The 11,669-nt window shown below is 33.6% G+C and overlaps 1 long non-coding RNA gene across 1 annotated transcript; it reads right to left on the reverse strand.

Annotated features, from left to right (window-relative positions):
- Positions 1-2,315: 2,315 nt before the first annotated feature.
- LOC138330960 (uncharacterized) lies at positions 2,316-8,555 on the reverse strand. Its single transcript, XR_011209635.1, has 3 exons — positions 8,413-8,555; positions 7,945-8,044; positions 2,316-2,794 (listed from the first exon to the last, which is right to left on the reverse strand). It is a non-coding gene; the product is annotated as an uncharacterized lncRNA (long non-coding RNA).
- Between the last annotated feature and the right edge of the window lie 3,114 nt (positions 8,556-11,669).

The following is an 11,669-nucleotide window of genomic DNA, read 5'->3' on the forward strand; positions in this document are numbered from 1 at the left end:
GTTCTGAAATCAGAACGATTTTTTAAGTGTTCCAGCTAAATTAATGTAGTGTAACTTACTTACATTTGGAGAAAATCGACTTTTTGTGTCCCAATTTTCCTGATGCAAATATTCACTGTTGCCATACTTGGAAGGTCTTTATCACTACGGTGTTTATTCCCGTTGAAAACAAACGTTCTGACGCCCTTCGCGGGTTAAGTTCATTTTACGAAGTTAAAGTCAACAAAAGAAGCGGAACAATATCAAGAAACAGTGCATTTTCAGCTCTAATATCGACATTAGTCGGGCACATTACTAGATACCTAATAATAAGAATTTCCTGTAATAGTTGAAATAGAAAAATATTACGATGTCAGTAAATAAGATGTTTAATTTCTTTCGTTTGATTCAATTTCTAAATTTGATGACTTGATCCCGAACATTCCAGTGACGTCACTTTTAGTAGGAGTGAATGAAACGGCAGTCAGTCCCGCCAAACAGTTACGTCACAATCACCGGAATGACGTCGCTTACATATTTCCCACGTTAGTAAAAAGGAGTACACACTCATTCGATTTAGTAAAACAAAGCATCTTTTCTTGATCATCAAATAAGCTTTTTTTAAGCGAAATCGTGTAAATAACAGGCAATTTGTTTTCGTTTTGAATACCATCTTCTGTATCATCGTATAATGAAAAAGTTGCAGGATAAACAGAATACACGGTCACTATCTTACAATACAAGTTTTATTTTGGTGTCGACAGGGAAAACCGAGATGACTCGGCAAAACCTCCTCATCGCACAAACGATAGCAGCATCGATATTAATTATAGCAAAATAAAAATGTCCAACGTTGGAAATATTGCAAGTACATTCATTATTTACATAAACCAGTAATTAGAATAATCATTTATTTTATCTAGACTAAATAATTTGCAAATCCCATACACCGCCTGCAAGGAGATGTCCTTGGCCTATCGCTACCCACGATGCTTTCGATCGTGGTCTTATATTGTGTAACTTTTCATGGGATATTAAATCTAGATATATCTGTTTTCGACAGTTAAATATCTATGAACACGTGTAAAACAAGCAGTCTCAACTGCTATTCCGAGACCGTAAAATGCAATCTTGGTCATCTCAGCCAAAACATAGGGGCACGCAAATTATGACAGAAACGTTTACTAGTAATTTGATACATACATGTATGTCATTTAAAAGTATTGGATACCTTTTGATATGCACGTGTATATCATGACGTTTCAAGTGGCTGCCCGTATTATTTTTTGTGAAAAAGAATTATACCTATATGTTATAAAACTCGGTTAGCTTTTTTATTGTCATTATTGTTATAGACACTGTATGTGATATTTAAACGAAAACACATATTTTACCTAAGAAGCCAATGATATATATATAATGTAAGTATCGGTTAGCTTGTAATAATAATAATAATAATAATAAACTTACAACTACTTTTATCAAAATACGCCTATTCTTTCAATTGAGAATAATTGTTATAATATTGTTTTTCCCCTCAAAATGAAGATAATGTATTCACATTGTTTTGTATCTTGTTTTTATTTTATTTATATTTTTTGAGGAGATGGAGAGGGGTTTATTAATTATGTACTATATAGTTAAATTTATACTACATGTGTACATGGACATGTACATGTATATATGTGTATTCCAAACATGCTTCGAGACAATACCCCTTGGGCTCCTTTATGCCCCAGCCCCACCCCAAGCCTATATACCTAGCTATATATTGCATGTGTATTTCGCCACCCTGTCACTCATTCTGCCCTCTGGACATTCATGAATTGTTTTACCTGAAATTTAACTAACATGCTGGCTCAGTTATACATACGACCGGAAAATTCATTCATTTATTTATTTCAAAATTAATATAAGTTATACCACAAATTTGAATATACTTGTATTTGTAAGGTTATACTGGAACATGTGTGTATCACGTACAGGCACTGTAAAACTGAAGTGCACCACGTAGTGCACTAGAGTTAACATTGTAGTGCACTAGAGTTAACACTCTAGTGAACTGGAGTTCACATCGTAGTGCACTCTAGTGCACTTCAATGTTTAGTCTAGTGCACTACGTTGTTCACTAAAGTGCACTACAAAGTGCACTAGATACCAAGTTTAGTTTGCTCACAACTGTATATTCGACTCTGGTTGTTAATTTGACGTTTATCAATCAAACAAAAAACCTACAAAATTAAAAACAGTTTATTTATTTGTATATAGAAACGAAACGTAAAGCATCACGAATAACAAACTAAATTAGGAGTTGATTTAGCACACACAGATACCGCAGCCTTTCAAAACATCCACGCAATGCAGCACGATGGGAAGCGTCCTTAAATGGCCGTGGTTGTACATAGGACATACACATGCGTAGGTTCATAATCGTGTTGAATAGGACGTTTAACCTAATGCACCAAACCAATTTTAGAAGAATTATCCTCTCTTCCTATATATTTCCTGAATAACCTACTTTCCAAGAACTACATTGGACAAATTTAAATATATAGCATGTTTATAATAAGTACAACTAATTAAAGAATGGGGATTGACTTGATAAACATGTAGCGAATATCTCATAAATCTACAGCATTTGTACAGAGTCCGTCTTTATGTCTTTCATAACAATGCCACCTCTTCCTGTCACATTGAACCAGAACAATTGTCTCCAAGTAAATCCCGCCAAGTGTTCGGTCTCTCTGTAGATCTCCTCCGCCTTCTCGTAAGCTGGAGCCCACTCCTCTGTGTACTTTACAAGACGTTTAAATCTCTGAAGCAAGCAAAACAAATGAACGATGATCTTTCATGAATATCGCAAACAAACAAGAGGTTATGAAAGAATAAATACTTTTAACTTCTTACCAGTGGGCGATATCCGAAGGAGTGTCGCGGATGAAATGAAGAGCATTGCAAAGGGGAGATAATGTTTGGTGTTAATCAAGCTCTTAAAAGGTATCAATGTCATTAAATTAGGCCAAGTGCATATGCACTTTTACCACCTTAGTTCTGGTCAAATACACATAAGACATGATTTACAGGTTTACCAAATATTTCTAGTTCAAACAGGGTTTTAAACTTTGAACGATTTTCATTTATGCCATTTAATTATATTCTGACAGCTAGTGATTTTTAATATTAATCAATTCAATGTTACACATGTGTGAATGGTGAATACACGCTGTTATCGGTACTGGACATTGCACGGTCACACTCATTAAAATACATGCAAGTAGACTACTTGTTAATAAAAAAATACAAAACATGCCTCGTCAACTGATTGAACTATATCGGTTATTAATCGGTTTGTGTGAAATGTCATAGAGACATGGCCCAGGAAATCGAAATGCACTAACACACTGTCAATATTAAGTTCAATGTTAAAATGCAATATCTATGAATGCATTCATCAAATCATAAGCTTCAGCATTAGATCTAATGCTATTAGACGGACTCGTGCACCACACCAAATGTGAAGTTAGGTGCTATTTTTAGACTACATCCGTAAACAGCTGATCAACAAAGATATATGTCAGGCTAAACAAACGTAATATATGGCTTATATACCAGCAATTTAATTATACTATCATGCAACATTTTAACAGAAATAAAAATTTGTATTCAAACGCAATCATGAACAGTACTAGTCAGACTCGGTACAAAAGCGATTATAATTGACAACTGCAACCATACTAATATCCGTTGACATTTAGTAAAATTTACAACTATTGTCGATTTAACTTGAACAGCGAGGCGATTCAGCGTTAACAGAACCAGATAACACAACACATCCCTGAAAATGGGCGAGCGCTTTCCATATTTAAAGTCGTACAACATATCTTTATGACCGAAAGGCTAATCAGATCCATTTCTCTATCGCAGTTCATAACAGAAAAAATTCATTAATTTAACAAAGATGTACTACACACAAAATTTCTGGAAATACATTAAACGGACATTTTTGTATTGTTTTTCTTAAGTGTTAATGGTTTGTGGTAATTCTTATTAAACTATAATATCACAATTGTAGACCAGTGAAGGGTGTGTTATCATAATATTATTGTGGTATTTTGTCAGTAAAACGAAACTTTTATGAGAAGCATATATTATTCTATGATAATGTGACCTAAATTGGTTGTTACTTTTTAAAATGAAACAACTTCAATGTCCTATGTCTTGCATCAGATTTAGTTAATGGTGTTTAGCAATAAAAAAACTACCAGCTCACCCTATTTTTTTCAAATTCATACCATTTAGATGTTATATTAAAACTGGTAATATTGACAATTTACATGTAAATGTTATATGATGTGAACATACAAAATAGACAAGATGACTATAAACTATATTTAATATCCGTTTCTACTGATATTTAAAGCTAGAAAACCATTTCAAGAACATAAACCAAACAAATACCACAGAAATATAATGAATTGGAACACGTTAAATCCTACATTTGGTAAAACATAGCATTTAACAACCCGCTCGCTCCGATTTCTTCGAAAATGAGAAATGAAAATAAAGAAGAAAAAAATGCAAGCCTCTCGCTCCAATTTTTAGGTCACCTGATATTAGTTCATGGTGACCTATTGAGACCGCAGTTCAGTTCAGTTCTTTATTACTCTAAACCAATTGGTTTATCAGTACAGTGCATATACATATACAGTACATACAGGAAAAACATTACAATATGTACAGACACACAACACATTATATCTCACATTACGATATATTTACATTCGTCACATTTATTTTCTAACTTTTATATTATATTTTCATCCATTATTGACATATACCATTAATATGTTATTTTCACACAACACGTTTTACAGAAAAACTTGTTTTTTATGATTGTACTCACATTATATTTCTATTTTACTCACAATACATTCATATATAATCCTATGGTACATTTGAACGTTACTTGATTAACATCCAATAATGATCTTACATTACATCTACACGTTACTCATCTTACATTCACTAACCAGCGCACATTACATTTATACGTTACATTGTATTAAATATATATTATAATACATTAAACGTTACTAGCACAATAAATTAATATTATTTCATGTTATCTCATTCTTACGTTACATAACGTATACATGATCTTGTTCGCATAATATTACATTTACGTTACTCAAATTACATTAATAGTATTTTCACATATCAATGTAACATTACATTCTAAATTATTAACACATTAATTTAACCATTCAAATAAAACCTTCAACCAAGGCATTGATAGTACATGTACGTTAGTATTAATACGTTATGTCATTATTCATGCTAAACTTTTTGCTGCTCTATCTGATAAATTTGGCTAAATTTGACAGATCTATTATATTATCTGTTTTCATTAATTGCACAAATTTAAACATACTAGGGTTTTGAATATAATATCTCTTGATACACTTACTTCTTATATCTTTAAAACTTTCGCATTTAATAATAAAATGATATTCATCCTCGATATCCCCGCTATTGCATGATGTACAAATTCGACGACTTCTATCTGTATTGTTATAACGACCTCTCTCGATATTTAACTTATGTGACGACATACGAATTTTTGATATTTCTTTCAAATTTTGAGTCCCTATAGATTTTGTTAAATATTTCTGTAGACCAAAACATTCGCGAATATATTTGTACAATGAGCACTTAGAAGATAACTCTATCTGTTCACTGCAGTCTTGTTCGAATATATCATACATTCTACGTTTGATGATATCAATATCTTTGTCAATTATTTTATCACTATGCCAAACATAACCTAACCCCACTCTGTATAATTCATCTCTGACACTATCCGACCAATCACTCCCCTTCTCAAGCATTTCTTGATAGATAGCATTTAAAATACAGTTATTTGAAGTCTTTAATTTAATCCAATATTTAAAAATTCTTAATTTTCTCACAATAGCCATCGGTAATCTGCCTAATTCTTGATATACCATACAATTTGCTGTACTTTTCTTAACTCCTAATAATCGTTTGCAGAACCAAATGATTTTCCATAGACGATAATATGTTAACGTTTGCCAATGTCCAGGTTAAATGAAGTTTTCAAGTCTGGTTACCCATCACTAATTTTGAAGATCATCTCACATACATGTGAATATTTTTTTAATCTACAATCTTGCTAAACTTTGAAGTGGGGGTGCCATCTTATGTTGAATTGAGCACTAAAAAATGACCAAAATTTTCATAAAATTCCAATCTTTATTAACTCCCCGTGTCAGGAAACAAACTTGACAGAATTTTAAAATTTCTTTACATATTTTACATCTACTTGTATTGCCCAAACAACAAATTAAACATTTGAAAATGATCAACCCGAATACCAAATCAGCAGCCTCCGAAACATTCACTTCTCTATGAAATCTTGTGTCCAAAAGGGGATTTCCAGGATTCTATTTTTGGTTTGCTTCTGCGGTCCCTATTGCGATAGTCTTTTGTTCGCAATCGTGTGTCGTGCGACGTACGTTAACCTTTCCTTGTGAACGCGATAACTTTAGTAAATATTCACGGAGATTAATGAAACTTTAATAACATTGGAAATATCTCGAACGAGTTTGAAAATCAACTTTATTTAATTTTAAACCGATTAAATGCCGATTTCCGAACTCTTCCGAGATCTTTCCAATGTGAGTCTACAAAAAAAATTTAATCAAGCTCGGTTTATATTTACTCAAGTTATCGCGTTCACAAGGAAATGTTAACGGACGACGCACGACAGACAAAAGACTACCGCAATATGTCACCATGACCTATGTTATAAGTTGACACTTAAAAACTGAAAAAAAGAAATTTGAAATTTAAAACTTTGAAGATCTTTGAAAATGTTGGCACTTTAGAATTGGAAATGGAAAACTGAAAATTTAGACTCAAAGGTTATAATAATAAAATGTAAAACGTAACGCTTATAATTGTGACCCATATTATCCTGTATAAGAAAGCTTCATAGAAAATAGTTAAGGTACTACTGAGTGATCAACTAAACATATTATGTGACGACATGAAATTTACTAATATAACACAGCGTTCGCCCCTGTGAGGAAGGCCCTGGGTTCTGTCCCCTGGCCGAGACACACCAAAGTCTATAAAAGTGGTAGTTTCTGCTCCTGTTTAGCGCTGAGCATTCAGGGAGTGGGACTTCTGGTTCCCCCGTTGTCAGTATAATAGGACCGGGTGGAGTGTGTTGCTTGGTGTCTTCGGCGGCTAGCTTCAGTGATATAGCACTATAAAAAGGGCAACAGTTCCACTACACAAGAAGACACAACACGGACATACCACAGACTCCCAAAACACGCACCTCGCACTTCATACATACTGCATGGGAGGCCGTCCTTACGTGACCCCGGCGGTTAATAGGACGTTAAAATAATCAAACAAACAAACAAATATTTCGAACGGATATAAGGATCTGTATCTAATCAGATAAAAAGGTAACTCTTATCCCAGAACTGTGGCGAGCCTTTACTGATACACAGTATAATATTTTCTGGGCATACTTTGAGAATACAATTATTACCAATAAATAAAAGCATATTATGAATGTGATAATTCAAATTACTCTTTAAACGGATGAGTTTTGTATTTTATCTATTCTCTTCAAAATCATTTGCTCATCTATATATGTGTATATCAGTTCAGTTCTATAAAAGAATTTGTGTCTGCATAAAACCATTTCAACATCGTCAGCCTTTCCCTAGTATTATGACGATGGGGATATAATTTATAACAATAGGAATTGCAACATTTCTTAAATGAAGTAGATATAAATATAGAATACTGTTTTGGCATAGTTGATCAAATTGATCAAAGAATCCAAAATGTGCTGTTAATCCGAATGTTGGACAGTTCATTTTCAAAACCTAGAGTGAATGAGACTCAAAAAGTTTTCATACTCACCATAAATCCATGCAAATACGATACACTCGGCCATACATTTCAGCATAACACTCCAGGTACCTACATACCAGTCCACCAGCAGGAATATGTACACCCCAGCCTTTTAAATCAAGAATTAAAAAAGGTGACAAGAAATATCTTACTCATCAATATCCATAACAGTTAAATTACACTCTGATAGATATTCATAGTTGACAGACTATACTATCAATTGAACATGACCTAATTCCTGGTCATGTAAAGATCCGGATGCACTACAAAACGTCAATCACAAGCTATCAAATCGTTGTAAATGAAAGTTTTCAGCAAACTTATGTTTTTCATATCACTGATAAGCTGTGAAATGACGCAAAGTGATGCTCCTCATTTCGGATGTGATAGCCTCTGTCCCCCTAAAATCATGATTACCGCGCATCGATTAGACATGTCTTAACTTACTCTATAAATGTTGGATGGAGTATAACTTACCTGTGTAGCAAAAGGTATGCTGATGAGGAACATTACAACACTGACCACAGCCAATTTTGGGAATATCTCCTCCAAGGTCATCAGAAATGGTTCGGTGAGTAATGCCTGTAATGAAAAACTTTTAACATTGAATATAGGGACCTTCCGGGTTCACTTTGCTTCACTTTCTTTAGTTATCAACGTTTAAATACATGCCCAGTTTCAATGTTAGAAATAAAGTAACAATATTAGCCTACGATGCACAAGAGAGATTTCGTAATCGCGATTGAGGGATGGACGGTTAGTATAATTGAATGGTGACGTTTTAAAGCATTTGTCTGTAAAAATCAAAATTACAATAATGCACACCAAATCAATTGAGGAATTATCAACATCATTATTTAATTATTTACCGCACTGTTTACATTTTGTCTTTTATTGTCTTTTTAAACACAAAACACTTTGTTTTTGAAGATTCATAATTTAAATCACGTTAACAAGTTGTCCACACCCGGAAGCAGAAGCACGACGTAGAAAATCACACACCATAGTTGAGGTAAAGGGAAATAACTCAAGGATTTTGGATAGGCTATAAAATCTATGGAAAACCCGCTTAAAACAACAAATATTTTGTTCAGCTAACATTATTGTGACCTTAATAACACCTATACTAGAAACAAACGCATTTTTACTTTTTACAGCTAGCTACATCAATTGGAAACGACATTTCGTCCCAGTATACATATAAATTAAATTCACTTCCAAGATTCCGGGAGCAGCAATTTGATTGCAATTCGAAAGGTCACCATAACTTGATTCCTAATGGAATTTGTCAAATCTTTGATCAAACGGAGTGATAATGAGGATCTGTATTTTAAGCAGATTGGAAAACGTGGTGGTTAACTGTATATATAACTAGATCATCGTATCATGACAGATTAATACGTTAACAAAGATTTAATATCTGGACTAACCTGACGTCATCACTTCCCAAATCGAGATGCCAATCTCCTCAGACATCACACCAAGTACAGAAAATACCACGAGGCCATTCACCAATCCAAAGGTCAAGGTCGCGGAAGTTTATATAATCAATGCTCTGTAATACATGTTTGATTTGTGGCTAGAATTTGTTATTGGTGCAATTCATGAACATATTTTTTAAAGTCTGCAACGATAAAGCTGACACATCCGAAACCAAACTTAACACTGATTGAATAAGATCAAAGTATACATAGGGATTTGATTTCGCTTTTATGTTAACCATGCTTGCATGGAGCAATTCCTCTAAGAATATATTCTATGGGGCGCGTCCGTTTCATGCTATATTTAAGGCCTATAGGTATCTTGTATTTCAAATCAAACAAAAACATGTAGTATACCGCTCATATAATGTGTTTTATTTTTAAAGTTATATGTGCCGTATTTTTCATACTCACGAATCAAGATGAGCTTTTAATATGTTATTCAGCACCAAAAATTACCCACTTTTTGAAAATTACAGTGGTTTCAATGCATAGGTTTTAATTTTACATGTACAAATAAGAGCTGAAAATGATTTTTGGCAGTACTACCAAAAATCATTTATTTACATCAATAGTGAAGTGAAATGAGTACATACGGTGAGACCATGAAGGCAAATTGTAGTCTACAATTTCATTACACATTTTTACAATGTTTTTAGTAATTGTAAAGTGACTTCTGCAGGTATGTTTTCATTTAAACATATTTAAGGCATAAAAACAACAATTTTACAGTACAAACTTTCTGTGTTATAATTAACGTTTATAAGTCATCTGAAGCCATTTGAATGATTTTTACAGCTTTATTCATCAAACCTTATGGTTTTTTATAAATTAATGATGAAAAATAGCATGTCAAAATTATCGCCCAGTTACGGCACATATAACTTTAATGGAAAATGTGTTATACAGTTTATGTCATGTTTATTGTGATCTGTCATATTATCTGTACAATAAGAATTCGTTCACGTTGGTCTGCTAAGCTCTGTCGTATATTTCTGTTTTGAGTATCAGATACGTACTGGAACGAATTAGTCCGAAATTTAATGTGTGCTCCGACCATCATCAGACCTCCCCAGCCAGGACCGAGTGTAAGGAAGGTCTGGAACGAGGCTTGAATTCATAGCTATTCAAGTACAAATTAGTTCAAAACGTCATATTAATAATTAAAGTTCAGGTTTAGTGTGGGTAACAAATAATTTATTAAATACGTTGATATACCATATTTGATATTTCATCAAAAGCACTATAACATGTTATATATTTCATAACAATCACTTTCAATTTCGTTTCAATATTACATCCGACTATGGTTATGATAAAGTTATACATTCAGTAAGTGTTTTTTCTGTAACAGATAATACCATATCGTTCTATGAGAACACAAAACCAACTGCATATGCTATAATTATTATTCTCTCAGACCTGTGTGATACTGATTTATCTCCTGCAATACACTCGCATCACCTTAGGCTGTATTATATGGCTTTCCATATAATACAACCTCATGACGTTACTGCTCAATAGAAATTGTCTCGGTAACACTTTAATAATATTACACAATTTTCATTTAACTATGAACAATTGACGTGCAGACTCGCAGAATATTATAATTGTAAAACTGTAATAAAATGCCGAGGAATGAGAGAAAATTCCCTTCATATGCGAAAATGAAGTATAGTTATATCCTACCCTCTGAATCACAAAACATTGTAAATTCCATAGAACATCAGGTTTTGTTTTGTGACCCCCTGATAGACTATCTTTTATATTCACCTTTGAAAGAGTCGCATAGTGTTAGACTGTCTATAATATCTCCATAATTCATTAAAAAGTCTTTAAAAGTGGTAGTTTCTGCTCCTGCTTAGCGTTCAGCAAACAGGGAGTGGGACGACTGGTTTGCCCGTTGTCAGTACAATGTAACCGGGTGGGGTGTGTTACTTGGTGTCTTCGGACAGTTCACAACATTTGATAAGGAAATCTGACAACATCCAATATGAGATCATGTTTGGATGACCTTTGGAACGGCCTATCAAATTGCTGCCTGTCGAATATTGGATCCATGTATGTGGTGTATAACGTGTACGTAGTGAGTGGTGCGTGTCCAGGGAGACTAGTATAATCGTGTTGTGTCTTCTTGTAAAATGGAACTGTCGATCTTTTTTATAGTTGTATATGACTGAAGCATACCACTGAAGATACTAAGCTGCACATACCTACCCGGTCTTATTATACTGACAACGGGCGAACCAGTCG

The sequence above is a fragment of the Argopecten irradians genome, chromosome 9 (genome assembly GCF_041381155.1).
Source record: "Argopecten irradians isolate NY chromosome 9, Ai_NY, whole genome shotgun sequence".
NCBI lineage: Eukaryota > Metazoa > Mollusca > Bivalvia > Pectinida > Pectinidae > Argopecten > Argopecten irradians.